We start from the raw sequence: 18,197 nt of genomic DNA, 5'->3' as shown, positions 1-18,197 counted from the left end.
GAGTAATCGCAGATTTGATTCTTTTTTTAAGCATGAAATAATTATTAGCCCTGCGACAGGCTGGCGCTCGGTCCAGGGTGTGCCCCGCCTTAGGTCAGGCAAGTGTCAGGCTAGCAATACTGGCAGAAAACCAGATTCTGATGCGTTTAACGTTGTCCTACAAGACAATACATGAATCACAGGGGACAGTAAAACTGAGTGCCTGATAGCTTCAGTACTGATCCCAAAATGGAATTAAAAGTTGCATCAGTGCAGCAGTATGAGTCAGTATTTAAAAATAATACACATCTATGAATTATTGCAGTTGTGAAAATATCCTAATAACCCCTTTAGCTAAATAATGAATGTATCCAGAATTAGTTCCATTTTTTTTTGTAATGATGTTTAAGTAAAGATACAGTCATGTTTCATTCAACAAAAGAGACTAATTTAGCAGAAAGCCATTCACATTTTGCCTCCTGCAGCTCAGTGTTGTTGTCACAGTCACTGTCTATGTGTTCAGCACACAGCAGGCAGGACATCTGCTCATGCTGACAGAAAAGATCACATCATAGCAGCTCTCACATAACCTCACGGGTCACCTGTTGGTCCAAGTTTCTGGTTTTGTTGCACAGGCCACAAGCTTTGGCCTATTAATCCTTTGTTCTGAGCTTGGAAACCTAACCTTTTAGAGAGTTTCCTTACAATGGACATCAGATTCACCCTTAACATTACCTGGTGAGACCTCAGCAGATATTATCTTTTGTCTGCTCTTTTTTTCAGAGTTTTGCAGTAATTTTCAGTTCCTTACTCAAGGCACAAAATATATGGAGGAAACACCAGTGCTGTTTGGGGATTGCAATTTTTCTCTGTTTAATAAACCTGGCTCTAAAGGTTTAATGTTACTGATGCTGCATGTGAGAGCGGTGTTTATAGTCTGCCAACAAATTGGAGTCATTTCTATCCACAAAAATCTGCACTGATACCTTTAAATCTTACTATGATGGCAGTAGTACATATACAACATTTATTAATATTTGAATGTTTCAAAAGATTTATGTTGTAATGTTTAGTCAGTTCCACGTGTTAGCAGGTGGATGTCAGTGTACTGTTTGGATGTGTATGCTGTCTGCCAGATGCTGCCATCCATCTGCTCGAGCTCCAGATGTGTATGTCTCTTTGGAGAGTCTTACCACGAGCACTGCTTTTGAACATTGATGGGATTATGAGTGTTGAGACTTACCAAGGGGCCCTTGCTGCTTTCCCATCTTACCCAATCAACTCTGAGTGCAGCAGCGATGAGAAGAAAATCTACCATGGAAACACATCTGTCCTCATACACATGTGGGGTAACTATACATAAACATAGCCAATTTAAAATAATTGAATACTATAGTGCTATATACTGTGATCAGTGTCACTTATGTATGCAGGGCCATTAGTGCCAGTAATGACTGGCTTTATGGCAGTAATAGTGGCTATAGCATAATTATAATCTCTCTAGCTACAACAATAATTTTAGTATAAATATAGGTTCATTCAGTGAGATCATTTTGTAATAGATTCACAAACTGCTGTTATAGCAGAAATGATGGCCCACCACCCCCCAGCAGGTCATGGCAGCCACATGCAAGACACCATCGCTATTATTATACACGTGTTTCCTGTTTTAAGGAATGATAATGGTATATGAGTCCAAACCTCTCCTGAACTCAGTCACTGAATGACAAACAGTGAAAGACAAACAGTGTTTTCAGGCTCAAACTTCAGACAGCATCTGTCAAGATAGTTCAGTTTTATGTTCATTGCCAGAATTATTTCTGACAACCGCAAAATCCTCTGGACACAATGATAACATCGCCCAGCTGAAGACTGACTGAAGCAAAAGGCAACATGAGCAAATTCAGTCCATGTCTGGATTTTCATGAGTGTGATTTACTGTTTCTAAACAAGACTGGCAGCTTAAAAATGCGATTCTGATTTGTTTGTTTTTTTATTTGGGGGGGGGGGGGGGGGGGGGTTGCCTAGCTTTGAGAATCTTGATATCCTTTATTTGAGTAAAACGCCTTATGAAGTGAGGCCAACTGCAAAACTGCAATACAGTACGAACTAAGAGTGCCAGTCTGAGAGTTTGCTGGTGCTGGTGGAGAGCACAGCCTGACACATTATTTGGGTTGAGATCTGGTAACAGCAAAGGCCACAGCATATGATTCCCATAGTTTAACAAGTCATTTGCTGGGTCCATTAAAGATGGGCATCAACACATTGGAAAAGCCCACTCCAATCATTATTATCTCCAACATTTGCTGTCTGAATTTGGTTATATTTTGCATCATATTTTATAAACTCATCTTGTGTTTAATGTTTTAAAATCTTAAACTGCACAATAACTAGTTACCCTGTCCAGCTGCCAGCTTAGACGTAACAATAATAATAATAATGATGGGTGCCTGTTGAAGCACTCAATACATCTTCAGTTTATCAAGACAACCTGAAAAAAATCAAACATGATGTAAATTACAGTGAGAAAAAGCTGTTTCAAATCAATGCAAATTTTCATGTAGGTGTCACCATTAGAATCAGGATCAAAAGAAATATTCTCTCATTCTTTCTCATGGCAAACAGCAGATGATTCCTCTGGTTACAAGAAGTCCAGTTGTATAAAAGGAAAACAGCACTTAAGCTCCCTTAGTAAACACTTTCCTAATGTCTCAGCTGCTAGTTTAAAGTTCATCAGATTTATTTTGTCAGTTATTTTTTATTATTTTTTTGGGAGGCTAGGCCAGTCTTGTGTCTCGATCCTATGAGCGTGCAGGATGCCTCTTTTTCTAAGTCAAACATAGACAAAGATTGTGTGCTAACAGTTTTAACACAACAGGACTCTACTAACCATTTAGTGTCATTGCAGTGGCAATTCAATTCAATTCAGTTTTATTTATAAAGCATCAAATCACAACATCAGTTGCCTCAAAGTGCTTTATATTGTAAGGTAGACCCTACAATAGTACATACAGAGAAAAACCCAACAATCATATGACTTCCTATGAGCAAGCACTTTGACAACAGTGGGAAGGAAAAACTCCCTTTTAATTAACAGGAAGAAATCTCCGGCAGAACCAGGCTCAGGGAGGGGTGGGGCCATCTGCTGCAACCGGTTGGGGTGAGAGAAGAAAGGCAGGATAAAGACATGCTGTGGAAGACAGTGAGAGATTAATAACAACATCCATCTTTTATATACAGCATATGTTTTTGAGCCATGATAGAGCGAGTATTTAGTCCCTCAGCATATCTGGAGTAAGGGGCCAGTAAGGGGCTGAAGACTTGGAAATGTTGACAGGTAAAGAAGTATTTTAAAATAATAACACTCAAAATGTGCCTCAGAATCAAAAGCACTGTTTAGTTGTTCACTTCTGTTTCTGGTGTCCGCATTAAATTCTTTCCAGTAGTGTTCCCAGATGAGTGAAGTGAACTTTATACTTGTGGCCTGAAGGTGAAATCAATACTGAATCCTCTGAATGAGGAACACATCAGATCATGTTTTCCATTACATTAAAAGTTGGTTCTTTACTGTCACTTCCAAAGCCAGATGGGGTAAAATGCAAATAGATAGCACTTCTGCCCCAGGTTTAAGGCAAGCAGACAATACGGAGTACTTGCTCAGAACCTGACTGAAGAAAATGAGCTTAAAATGAGGTTGTGTTTAATCCCAGCAACAATGCAAAGCTCTCCATTATGTTTGTCATAAGAATAAGAGGAGCTAAACTAAATTAAATCTGTGGCCAAGCTGTAAGGAAGGATACCATGTGCTCTAGATGTCCAGTCACATATTTCTGTATGAAATTTCTATCTTTGGTCATTGTTCCTGGTTCTCTGCCAGCACAGAGCTGACACTGAGCAAACTGCTATTTTTCCATAAACATTTCCTCCCAGTTCAGAGACTTACTTTATCAGACGGATGTCTCTCTAAATAATCTATCCACAAGTGGCTCTTTGATAGCTTGAATACCCAGGGGACTGTTACTCCTCTGTCCTCTCACTGTACTCAGCAAATAACCCAGTAACACTTGTTTATTGTGCTTATTGCCTCAATCATCAGGTGCTTTTCTTATTCTGAGGATGGATTTTCAACTTTCAACATCTTGTGCAAAAACAAAAAAGATGTTTCAGTTGCATTTAGGTTGGAAGGGATAAAGAGCAAAATGAGTGTTTCCTCTGGGGACAGTGAACTTTGCCTGTCACTTCCTGCCTCTTTGTTTCTGATGCCCTGCCCCCCCCCCCCCCTATGTGTTCTCTCTGGGATTGTGTACTTGCTAATTAGGATATACAATGTCTTCTGTAAGACGGGAAGACAGGATGTTTTTGAGGATGCTGGGCGTGCCTTAACATACTATTATATATTTTATGTTGACACGGTAGATATACAGCACATCTGAATGAACACCTATCAGTCATGGCTCTCCTTGTTCTTTACAAAGGTGCTGTTAGCATGAAACAGCTGTGCTAGCACCTTGCATAGGTTACTGGGATTTTGGTATGCTCATTTTGACAAAAATTACACAAAATAAGCTTTAAACTAAATGCCCTTAATAAAGGCCGTTCAATTTAAACAGGTGGGTGTGTCTCTCTAATGCTTTCTCTCAGTCTCTCGTCCAATCACCAGAGTTCATTATGTTATTATATCATTATGTTCTCCATATGTTGTCCAAAATAATGGGATAATCCAGAACATACACTCAATACCAGAAACCCATCTATGATTTTCTCCTAGCAAGTTCTTTGACATCTTCAGTTAGCATTATTAAGCGTCAGTCGCCCCTCCCCCCATCCACACCACTGCGATATCTTTGTGTCAAAACAAGATGAATGCCTCTTGCTCTCTTCCTGCAGAGCCCTTATCTTCGATTCAGAGCGCCGTCCTTTCCTCTCTCCTTCCTCACTTCTTTCAAGGGTGTGCAAGACTACGCTCTAAATTATGGAAAAACCCAAACCCGTTTCCAACACCAAATAGTTACATCTTAAAAGATGAGCAACACTTAAAATAAGCAAGATAGAAGCTGTGAATCCTAATAAGAGGAAACTGTCAGAATCTCAAAATCCTTTGGGAAATTTAATGAGCCTGCAAGAATGAGCCAATCGTGATGATTAGAATCAGACTGCAATGAAGAACATGTGTCTTTACTGCACACACCTGATTGGGCTTTTGCTCACTAATGAAACAGGTGGTTTTGTCTCTCTAGCATGCAAACACACACACACACACACACACACCTAACCATGCAAACATCAGCATCTGCCACTGCTAGTTCTGAGAGCAGGGAGGCAGTTCTAATGCAGGGTGTGCATTGCACCATGGGAGGACCAAATGGCGTCATTATGGACCGTGTCCGCTCCTTCAGTGCCAGACAAGTTGCTTTCATGTCCCCCATATCCTAGTCTTTCTTCTGCTCCTGTGTCTTTTACAGCATATCGCTGTGCAGCCCGCTCTCCCCCAAAGGTCAGCTGATTCCTGATCAAAGCATTTCATAAGAGTAAAACCTTTTTGTTGATGATCAACATATCTAATCAGTTTCACTTCACTTTGTGCTGGTTTAGAGCTCCGTGCTCAGCCGGCATCAACAGAAATGCATTATGGATCAAGTGCTGCGATAACACAGCAGCTGAAGGCTGCTGTGTTATCGCAGCATGTAGCATGTAGTTGAGAAACATGCACATGTCTGTTGGCGCTCGTGTTACTGTCCTTACTTTTTATGTGTTTATGCTTCCAGCCAGGCCGCCAAATCCTTTCAATGGCATCCAGAAACACAATCACCAGAATCTTGCGAGAATCACATCATAATCACGTGTTTTCCCAGAGAAATAAGCCCGATTCCAAGAAAACTAATGACAGTTCTGTGTCCTGCTGCCCAGAGCTGAATATAAACACAGGAAATGCCACCTGGCGCGTGTGCATTTTTCAAAGTGACACTGATTAACCCAGGGAGGCACCACAGTCAAATACAAACCAAGGTCTGTTTATCAGTGCAGATGGCAGCTTACGTGACATGCTAACTCCTAATTTGTTATGTACAGCACACGTTTCACATGGACTTATGGATCTTAGATTAATGCTTACTGTATTGTAACTTGCAATTGACTGTTAGTGTACGGATGGAAATTTGCCCATAGGTTTCTTTTTCTCTGGGATTGTCCTGAAATCTGCATTTATCATCTTAGCTTAGCTTATCTATGTGGTGTATTTCTGGAAATTGCCATCATTCCAAATTTAGCTATTTAGATAGCAAGCAAGTGGCAAATTACCTGATATCACTGTGACATGCCCATATGGAAAAGAAATCGAAAAAACTTGCATCACATTTGGCCTACTTCATATAGTGAATCATGTAAGGCTTATATGATTTACTCATGAAAGTGGCCACTTTCTCATTACTTTCATATATTGTTTTAGTAAGAATCCAAAACATACAAGTTTCATTTATATAATTTTTCAATGGATCTTATATCCATTTTCACTCTTGTATGCTTTTCATACAAGTTTCACACAAGACAGATACAAACTTTATAAGATTTATATATATCTTTTCCATATGGGTGTTTATGTTAAAAACTTATTCAATCAGTAAGTTTCTACTCTTGGTTCACATAATAACAGTAAAGGGGGAAAAGCTGTTTGCTAGGCATATGTACTTGTCTGTATTTCATCCAGCTGTACGCTCAGGGAGTCAGAGAAGGACAAAGGTCCTAACATTGCCTACGTTGTGTGGAGAAAGGCATGTTTAATTATTGAAATACTGCAGTAGCATTTCTTGGAAAGCAAATAATTGTTTAGAGCTATAACAATAAATGTATTGTATCAAATATAAAAAATACAAGCTTTTATATAAACAGTAACAGTTGAGCCGTAAGAGTTTTTTCTATTATTCTTTGTAAAATAGCATATGCTACCCTTAAGAAAAGGTCAGTGAGTCAAATGTGGGAGTAGTCCAGCAGCTGAGAGTGTGTTAAAGGCTGTTGGTGTCTCTGTGTGGACAACTTCCTGTCTGACCCCGAATACTGGACTTCACTTTAATGCTGCCTACCAAGACAAACAGACTAATCCTGGAATATAGCTACGTCACAGCGCTATCAGGACGCCCAGCTTTTTCCTCCCTGCCGTCATCCACACAATGCAGAGGAAGTGTGTGTGTGTGTGTGTGTGTGTGTGTGTGTGTGTGTGTGTGTGTGTGTGTGCGCGCGCGTGCACTTGTGTGCAGAGGTTGTATGCGAGGGGCTGTCTGTGATTTTTATAGATGTATATATAGTATATAGTGTATATATAGCAGATGATGAGAACTTTCCCCTCTTCTTCCGTAAAGGGTCATTTTTCTATAAAGGCTTATTCAGTTCTACAGTCGTTTTAATCAAAGACAGTGCAGTCATTTTACTCCTTGCTCCTTTTCCTCTTTTTTGTCCAAACCTGCAGGGGAATTGGAGTTCCATTGTTTTCTGTCACCAGATAAGAAGCACTCTTTCAGACTGATGAGACTGCCTTTTTTTTTATCTGCATATGTTTAATAAGAGCTTAAAGCTCATGCCATTGGCATTATTTCGTAATTTTTCCTCCGTGGCCATTCCCACGATGCTTTGATCAGATGGAAGGAAGCTTCAAATTAACCAGAGCTGCCACTATTCTTGTTAAAGGCCTAGCTGCTTTCAAAAACCTGCACACCACAATGCAAAATAAGCACTGCCTCATAACATTAGAACAGGCGAATTATGTCTTATGTCACTATGTGATGTGCAGGATACTGGGATTACAATGATTGGGTGAATTGAAGGTGAGAGTTGTCTGTCTGTGTGTGTGTCTAAATTTCAAGATGTAAATTTTTGTTGTTTTTGTAAATGGTCTGTTGACCCATTTTCTGGCCTTTTTTTGCACATCGAAATCTGAGGCAACATTTATCTCTTTTTATTTAGACTATTAAATTTAGAGCTTGACATTTTCACTGGTCTTTCTTACAATAAAAATGAAATAGGATCTGTAGAGTTGCGCCAGTCACAACAACAGTCATCTCAAGGAGCTTAATAATAAAGTCTGAGTATTGGCTAGCTAAAATATGAAAAAGTCCAGCCATCCTGCAAAGTCGCATATTTGATAGAAAAATATAAAAATTAAATAATTTTACATTGGAAATTACAACAATGACAATTTGTGAATAGTAAAATACTTTTAGCATGAAGTTGTTAGTCAGAAAGTCATTTATGGACTGGTTCTTATGCAGCACTTTTTTACTGAGCACGCAAAGCGCTTTATACAACTTGCCTCGTTCACCCATTCACACTCATTCATACAAAACTTTTTGTGCTTAGTATCTGACATTCACTCACATTCATACTGTGATGGATGTATCACAGAGCAACTTGGGGTTAGTATGTTGCTATCTTCATATTTTTATGTGAATATTTTTCATTTTTTAAGACACGAATTGCAACAATCTCAAATCTTTAAATGTTTAGAATCACAGATTTGCATTCATTATAGACAAGTAACATAGACAAGACTTATGGTCGCTTGGATCTGCAGCTGTACTGTAAACAAACACTTCACCCCTCTTTGACCAGAATTTTTACCAGTACATCAGCTCCTTGGCTGGTAACTGGTGGGATACCAGCAGACTAGTGGATCAGAAGGCTAAAATTAGCTAATAATCTCTAGTGATTTAAGCGTGGGTTCTCTCCGGGTACTCCGGCTTCCTCCCACCGTCCAAAGACATGCAGCTTGTGGGGATAGGTTAATTGATTAATCCAAATTGTCACTAGGTGTGAATGTGCGAGTGAATGTGAGTGTGAATGGTTGTTTGTCCCTGTGTGTTGGCCCTGCGACAGACTGGCGACCTGTCCAGGGTGTACCCCGCCTTTCGCCCTATGACAGCTGGGATAGGCTCCAGCGCCCCCCGCGACCCTGAAAAGGATAAGCGGAAGCGAATGGATGGATGGATGGATGGATTTAAGCTACATTAGCTAATGTTTTTCAGGCTATTTTGTGAACAAATAAAAGAAAGCAGTCATGGAAACATCCCTACATTATCAGAACAGTTTGAATTTTTGCTATATTCCAGTTAAAGTATGTTTTAAATCTACATCACTAATTTGTGTCATGAAAATACCTGTGCGTGTTCTTTCTGCCGCAGCCACCAAAGCCTTTTCATTGCTATTAATGAGAAACCAGCCTCTGTGTGAGCGCACTGTAACATCATGACCTCAACAACACATAAAACCTGTTTACATTCTATCACGTACTGTTGTAAACATACAAGAAAATATAACATTTGAAAATGATTCCATAAAATAATATACTAAAATATGTTATTATTAGTAGACTGCTGTTTTTAGGGGTGCTCTGGTCAAAACAAATCTAAACTCGCCCCATCGCAACTTTTTTGAGATGTGTTGCTAATATCAAATTTAAAGTGAGCAAATGAAAACGGTCAAATTTTGCAGATTAAGCCATTTTTTTGACATTTGAAATGTTTTCCATTGTGTATAAATACAGATTTATGAGATTTGAAAACCCTTGCAATTTGTTTTTATTTACATTTTACACAATATCCTCACTTTTTTGGAATGAAGGTTGTACCAATTTAAAAATCACAGGCTGCCCTAAAACAGGTATGTCTTTGGCACTATGTGAGACTGACAGACACATGGGGAACATGCAAACTCCACGCGGAAGTCAAGGTGCAGATCGTTCATTTTTCCATCACATGTATCACAGCCGTGTAACAGACTGGTGACCTGTTGAGACTGTACCCGCACGTTTGCCCAATGAAAGCTGGGAACTAGCACTTTTAACCTTAAGTCAAAGAAGTAGTTAAGAAGATGATGGATGGATGGATGGATGGATGGATGACCCTACCCTGTTCCTACATTCTATTATTACTATTATCATATATTATATGTAGGCAATCACTTGCATTAGTTGTATTTGTTGTTGACAGTTGCTGGTTTGTGTATCTGTCACATGAATAAAAGCAAAGTTCCTTCAGTTCTGATGTAGAATCGAACCGAATTGATCAAACGCAGTGTGTGAATATGGTGTAAATCCACTGGATAAATGATGATAGAGTAAAACGTAAGGGTTCCAGATGTAAAGGCAGAAACCGGATCACTAGAATTCTTTTATGCAAATGACCAGTAACATCTGCTGACATTTAGCTGGTATAATGGTTATCATGTTGACATCAGGGTAAGTGTGCTGGCATACATACACAGTACAGCTGAGACTCTTCATACACATTTAGCTGATGTGTCAAGCGTGAACAGCAACAACTTATGGTCAAAGCATCAGGACATTTTCTGATGCAGGTATCCAAAACAACCTGCAGGCCAGTATTTTAGACATCTGTTAAACAACAGGTACAGCTACTACTCTGCCTTTTTACTACTGGCCTAATTAGAGACAATGGTGAATTGGTAAATAGATAAATACATTTAAATTTATAGATGATTTTGATTGACATTTGAATTTAAATTCTTTACATTTTGCATAAATATGACAGTATTATGCTTGTATTAGGGAATTCTTTTGGCAGACTGACATACTGCCCTTAGGAGAGATATGACTTGTTACAACCAGCTTCTGATTCATTTTCCATTAGCCACCAGAAGGATTGTTTATGAAACAAAATCATATCAGAAGGGAAACATGTAAGGGCACATCTGATTGGCTAAAAGTTGCTGGTGATGAAAATGTTATCCATACCCAAACATGACAAGCATGTCTAACATCTCCACTGCTGCCAAGTTACAATGAGCAATCACTTCTTCCAGATGTTAATTGGTTCGGCTCTCAAGGACAATGTGCAAGGACGGCGGAAGAACATATCAGCTGTGTCTCTTTGTAATTAGCAGTCAGCCCACAGGCTGAATAAGCATTCACTTTGCATCCCCAGATGTGTTTGTAGCTCTTTAGCAGACTGGAAGAGACCGGGATAATGGATACGTATTTTTGGTAGGTTGAAGGCATAAACATAAACCCTCCCGGCCTTTCGCTATCTCTGTTCTACCAATTAAGCAGCTGCCTTTGTCCTGCTCTCTTCTGTCACTCTCAGGGCATCCAGCTTTTGAGTGGCAGTTTGGTAGTTTGGCGGTTGAAAGAAGGAGACGACACATTCCTCTCTGCAGCAGTCCTAACATTGTGTTTCACCTTTAATTATCCTGTGAGGAATGGCAGTCTCGCAGTTATCAGAAGATGAGCTCTGCCCCAGACTTTGGCCCTGAGCCCGTTGTGTGAATGAGAAGTTCTGTGTGTGTGTGTGTGCGTGTGTGTGTGTGTGTGTGTGTGTGTGTTTGCGTGTGTGTGTGTGTGTGTGTGTGTGTGCATGCCTGTTTAGATGTGTTTGTGGGGACCAAAAATTGGACGTTTACTATACTTGTGGGGACCAACAGCTTTATAGCCGTTATAGGGCCCAAAATCCTGATCGCTGCAAGTTTGAAGGCATTTTTGTGACTCATAATGTGGTTTTAGTGTCAGGATTACAATTAGGTTTTGGTTTAGGGTTAGGCATTCATGTTTGATGGCTAGGGTGAGCGGCTAAGGAAAGTACTATGTCAATCAGATGTCCCCACAAGAATTTGAATGTGTGTATGTGTGTGTGTGTATGTGTGTGTGTGTGTGTTAAAACTTGGACTTCTATTTTTATGAGGACTCGATGGGCTGTGGAGTGAGAATCAGAAAAAAAGTTCTGGATTATTTCTGCATATGTGTGGAGATTACAGCAAAATGATAGTTTGGGAAAGAGAGAACATTTTTGCTATGAATAACCTTAGACTTTGATGGATTTTTTCAGATGTTTTGAGGATACTGGACATCTTCACCTTGATTAAAAAAAAACTCTCAGCTTGAAGTTAGTTTTCAGTTTCTTCCTTAAATTTCCTCTTAATTTATGTTAAAAGATTAAATAAGATGCTTGGACAGTGCCACTGTTTCTGTCTTTCTTCTCATCTCATCTCTAATCAATTATTCATGGTGCTTTTGTTCTTTTTGTCCGTAAATGTGCTGTTAATGTTGCACAGACTGTGGATCTCAGTGGAACTAGCCAGACTATATTTGTGGACGGTGGAAAAAAACACATCTTTCTGTCTAGCTAAGCATACTGTACCACATCTTCAGAGCTAAAACTGTTCAGTCAGTATCTGTAATTACCGTGGTATGATGTCAAAGCATTATTTCAAGTTTAAAAGCACTGGGAATACTGATACAATAGTTGTCTACTGGTTTGTTGCAAGCCTTGTGAATTAGTGAGTTATTGCTGTCTTCTATAGCATTTCTTCATGGCCAGGTACAGTGCACACTGCCCAGTTCTGCTTTTTTGATTTTCTTTTCTTAAAGGACCAAAAAAATCTGCAACTATCAAATATTAATACACTGGATAAGCCAAAAGTCTTGTAGTAGACGTTAGTGGTATTGTTATGTGTCAAGTGTGAACAGCAACAACTTATGGTCAAAGCATCAGGACATTTTCTGATGCAGGTATCCAAAACAACCTACAGGCCAGTATTTAGACATCTGTTAAACAACAGGTACTAAGATGAACTTGGGGACTTTTTCAAATGTGAATGCAGCAATTCTGCAGGTTTTTGTCCGCTGGGGTTTTTTTTTTTTTTTGTTGTTTTTTTGTTTTGGTTTTATTCATTTTATCGGGCAAGGCAAACATGAAGGATTTTCACAGGATGACCTTTGGTCATCAGGACCCAGACCATCTGGTTCTGTTGATCTTTAAGAGTTTTCCTCCTACTTTATAGATACAGGAACCACCAATCCAGCCTCAGATCTACAGAAAGTGGTCCAAGCCTTATCAGGGGAGGTTTATCTCCATGAGAAAGAGCACGTCATTGCATCTCCACCCATCCTCCAGAGACAGGGTTCAGTGGCAGTGGTGCTCCATGGAGACATCATTGCCACACTGTCATCTTCATCCAAGATCATGTGCTCTTTCTTCTTATTCTCAAATCTCTTAAATTAGCTATTTCTCCAAGTTAGACATTAAGAGATGTATTTGATGGTAATATTGCAACAGAGACATCACTTATGTTTGACACCATATCTTTTTTATTCTGTAGCTCACTTGCTTTAACATTTTAACCAAAGCAGCTGATAAGATGCTGACAGGAAGCAAACAACCCGCTCCACCCATCTTTTCAGCATGAAATACGTTAGTTAAGGTCATCCTCATCAAAGCATGGTTTCCGCTTTATCTACACTGAGGTCTGCTGAAGTAAACAGGGATCAGTCCGAAGGGTTTCCTGTAATTATCCAATTAGCACACACAGGAACTTGAGCATAGCACAGTATTTTCATCAAATCAACAACTCTGGCTCTGAGATTACATTGTAATCTAAATTAGTGACTCCTGTTCTGCTTTTGAGTTTTCAAAAGTAGAATGGGAGGCCTCTCAGCTCCCAGTTTGGATTGTAGAACACTTTGGTATACAGAGTTCATGGTTCACTCAACAAAGCAAAGGGTCATCAGCAGAGATGGGCAGTAACGCGGTACTGTAATCCGATTACTTTTTTCAAGTAACGACTAAAGTAAGGGATTACTATTGCAAAAAAGGTCTCATGACAATGACGTAAGCGAGTGCGACGTTCGTGGCAACTCCTGTGTGCAGATCAACAATGGATAATATAACGGGTGCGGCAGAGAGTATGAGCGTGCAGCGTTTAAAGCGTGGAAGTACTGACCTTACTTTGAGTTTGATTCCGTAAAAAGTGACAAAAAATATTAGCGTACGCTGTTCCCTGCGTGGGAGGAAAACTTCGCTTTACAGCGAAAAAACCCCTAAACTTCCGAGCAAGCACCGAGTGCGCTACCACGGAATGGGAAATTCACAGACAAACTCGCGGATTCTTCCACTGACCGCTGCAGCTCACCTGTACCAGGGCAAGCATCTGCCTGCTATACAGGTGAAAATAGAGCAACAGGACCGCTGAGTCTTTTATTTATTTATTTATTTATTTATTTTTTGCTGTGGTTCACTTGCATTTATTTGAAAGACTGCGTGTGAACACAAAAAAATTTTTCTTTTATGTGCTCGAATGTGCAGAAAATAGGTTTAAATGTTAAACAAATTTCTTCTAGTCAGAATGTTGCATATAATTTAATTTTTGCTTGATGCATAAAGTTAAAAGATTAAAACTAATAAAACAAGCTTTAAAAAGAGACTTTTCCATTTGATTACATTTTGTATGATGGATTCTGAAGAAAAAGTAGAATTGGGCTGAAAGATCTATTTCTTTATCACCTCTTCAGGTTGTAAATCGTGTTTTTTAAAAGTAACTAAATAACTAAGTAATTAATTACTTTTGAAAATAAGTCATCAGTAAAGTAACGGGATTACTTTTGGGGGGAAGTAATCAGTAACTAATTTTTTCAAGTAACTTGACCTACACTGGGTCCCTGTTTTCTGGCCATGTGGTTACCTGCTCACCCACTGAGCTAAACTGGCACCCAGTAGCTTCACTTTCATTTCATCTGTCCAAGGGACATCTTTCTGGAAGTCTCATTGTTTGCAGACCTTCTCCCATGTTCTTCTTAGAGAAGAGTCTCTCCCCTAACTAGCAACTCTAACAACCCAGACGTTCTAGTTTTGTCTTCTTCTTGTTATTCTGAAATTAGGTTTCTGTAGTGGTATCAAGAATGGTTGGAAGGACATTTTGCACAGTTCACTATTCTTGATAGTTTTTACCCTTTCAGTGTGGTTATCACCAGCTTTGCAAGTACTACAGAACTATAGCACTTATTACACTGGGGGACAACAGTGTAACTCCCACTTTTTTTCCAATTCAAATCTACCCTGTAATTAAGTCTGTCAACTCCATATCCAGCTTCCAAAGTGGTATCTCTACATATAGTGAAGAAACTGTTACTTTGAAAGAGAGAGATGAATAAAAGCTTCTCCAGCTAACCATAAAACACCTTGTTATATCAGACTTAGTGAAATAGCCCTATTAGATCCAGCGAGACCTATCCAGTCCTCATTACGCCCTTCAGTGAACTCGCTCCCATCTGCCCTGCCATCAGTCACCAAGGAATATTTAAAAGTAATTGTCATGAAGCGAGCAGAATAGATTTCAGACCTGCCACAGAGGGAAAGATTATGCCTCACTGACCACTTTAAGAGTAAATCTCAGTGGCCTTGTTCATTTCTCTATTTTTTCTGCCAAGTTTTTTTTTCTATACATGTTTCATCTTTTTTTTCAATGTAGTATGCTCTCATTGGAATCAGGAAGGATTTCTGTCAGAAAATCTTCTTAAAGCAGCACTTGGCAAGATTTTGATGGGGAAAAAATGCCCATGTGATCAGACTAAATCATGAAGCGCAGCTCATCCACACTAATGAGGAGCTGAAAATTTGGCCTGTTTTCCCCCACTGAAATGTTTGTGTCTGGGTCATCCCTGTTGGGAAGTCTTGTATTCCAGAGTCTTACCGCAAAGATTTGAAAGGATTCCGGCTAGGTGTTTTCCCAAACTTCTTGGCTTAAAAAGTGAACTTATCCATTGCTGGAGTTTCTAATTTGTGTCAAATAGAACAATTTCTGCATGGGCACACTATTCTCTGATCTAGTTTTACATCTATTCTAAATATAAACATTTCAAGATCTCTTGTTGCTGTTTTAGCTTTAGTAAAATCTTCTTCATCCCAGAGAGTCTCCGTTTCTCTTCCTTCCCTTCATCCAATCTGTGAGACATGCAGCAGCCTCTCATTGGGCTCCCTTTAAGCTTATAGCAATCATCAGAGAGCCACTCCACAGTGACTCATTGCATTTATATTTAAGCCTCTTTCTGTCATCTCTACATGTCCACTGATCCAACCATCCATCAGTCAGCACCTCTACAAACAACAGGCCTATCTCACTGCTGCACCAAATCTTCTTATGGCCTAAAGAGCCATTGACACAATGGATCTCTGCTTCTCCTTGTTTTCTCCTTTCACCGTTTTTAGCAACATTTATTCCTACACTAACCTTCCACATCTTCCCTTATTTAGTCTATCTTATGGCTTCACTAGTGTGATTCTTTGTTAGAAGCAATGTTCCCAAAGGAGCATAGCCCACACATTCTCTCATCACTGTCACTTATCTACTCCATCTCCACAGTGACTGAGAAACTGATACCTACACCTCCTCTCTATAGAGATCTCTTTACATGGTGCATTGTTGCCATTCACGTTTCACCTGTATAATTTAGAGCTGGAGAAGCAATAAAGCACAAGAGATGTTCATTAGTCCAACAAGTCCAAATCCAACAAGATATTTTGCCAAATCTGTGATGCTTTAAATTGAGCTTTAAATGCTATAAATTTAGAATAATTCAGCTTATAATGGGTTTCAACTGTGTAAATTTCTATAGCTTTTGGCCACAGGGGGGCGCTCCTTGCTCAGTGCCAGAGACTGTCTGTTGAAAATAGAAAAGCTAAATACTGTAATGAAATAAGCAACTCTGTGTCCACTACAGAAACAAACCTGGTTGGCTTTATTTTGTTTTTATCATCAGCAGTCTAGTTGCATTAAAAGTCTGTTTTTCCGTTCTCAAATATTTTTTTGAGAAACAATTCAAAATTCAAATGAATTTTCTGAGAATTCATTTGATTGTGCAGTTGCAATAATGGCAGTTATTGATTAACAGTAGTTCTAATTAAACATTTGACATCCACAACATCATAGTGCTGTTTTTTAATATTATCTGTTTGTTAGTTTTGTGTTTCTGTTGCTCCAGAGTAGCCATAATGCAGTTAATTGACCTTAAAAAAGCCCAGATATTCAGTACATCATTGCACAATGCTGTATAAAAAACCTACAATCAATATTTTTTTCTGATTAAAACTATTTCAATTGTTAGGATTTTAATAACTACAAGTCACGTGCCTTGACCTCCACCCCTCTGCTTTGAATATTTAGCCACCACAGAAATAGTGAGTTGTTTCAGGTAATAGTTTGCTTGGGAAGCCTCTTGTTGATTGGACTTGATTACATCACTTCCTTTACATGTAAATAGTTTTGTTGCGGTAACAACTGTGGCATCTAAATAATGGTACTAATTAGCAGGAAGGTACTGCTGTGCAGTGAAGAAAGCTAATCCATAATGCATGACTTTTATTCGTGTATAAACAGCTTGTTTCAAATGTCTTTTTGAAACTATAATGTGGGGTATGAAGAATGTTTGTCCTGTCAATTTTTATAATGTGCCTACGCCTTTCAAATTTCAACATAAACAACTGCTGATGTGATTTGTTGCTATATAAATGAAACTGAATTGAATTGAACATGCCATGGTTCTAATCAATACACACAAACATACAGTGCACTTTAGACTTGGCAGCCATGTTCCAGGTGCTCGTGTCCTCGTGACAATTCACAACAGCCTCATGGCAATTTATATTATAAGGTAAAGCCCCTACAATCACTCTGTGCCCTGTGAGCAAGCACTTGGTGACAGTGGGAAGGAAAATCTCCTTTTTACCAGGAAAGACCTCGGATACAACCAGGCTCATGGAGGGACAGCCATCCATTGAGATAAGTCATGGGCAAGGGGAAAGAGAAGAGAAGAGCGTTCCCAGTTATTAAATACAATAGTGTTGTATAAACACACAGAGAGTGGAAAGAGATGTGTGAAGAAGAAACGTAAAGCGCCCTCAGCAGCCTAACCTTTGCAGCATAAATAAGGGAAGGTTCAGACTCAGCTGATACAGTCCTAACTAAAAGCTTTATCAAAAAGGAAGGTTTTAAGTGTATTTCAAAATTAGAGTGCACATATGCTCTTCATCTAAACTGGGAGCTAGTTCCACAGGAGAGCGGCCTGATAGCCAATGAAGAGCAGCTAATATGGGAAAAGTCCACTTAGTACTCTTGATTCAAACCACTCCAGTACAATTCCTTTAATACTAACAGTGTGTTTAAATCGCTGTAGTAAAATACTGTGGTCAACAGTATCAAATGGACAAGCACTGAGATGCTTGTCCATTTGATACTTTTTGACCACTGTCAAAAAGTCATGCTCCAGTGTGTGTGTGTGTGTGTGTGTGTGTGTGTGTGTGTGTGTGTGTGTGTGTGTGTGTGTGTGTGTGTGTTAATTTATATTGGGTTCACATACTTTCTGCATTTCTCTGTTATGGGTCCCTGAGAAAAAAAGGTGAGATATGTGGTTTCTGTTGACTAATTCCATGATTCAAACCACCCTCATT

At 39.3% G+C, this 18,197-nt stretch overlaps 1 protein-coding gene across 1 annotated transcript in view; it reads left to right on the top strand.

Moving 5' to 3' along the window:
• LOC146699718 (endothelial cell-selective adhesion molecule-like) overlaps positions 1–18,197 on the top strand; it is a 54,024-nt gene that overhangs the window by 25,606 nt on the left and 10,221 nt on the right. The gene's annotated exons all lie outside the window — the stretch shown is intronic.

The sequence above is a fragment of the Copadichromis virginalis genome, linkage group LG10 (assembly GCF_057382275.1).
Source record: "Copadichromis virginalis isolate Kocher_CV1m ecotype Utaka linkage group LG10, C_Virginalis_male_GT1.1, whole genome shotgun sequence".
In the NCBI taxonomy this organism is placed as follows: Eukaryota; Metazoa; Chordata; class Actinopteri; order Cichliformes; family Cichlidae; genus Copadichromis; species Copadichromis virginalis.
This window is presented reverse-complemented; position numbering and strand designations above follow the sequence as displayed.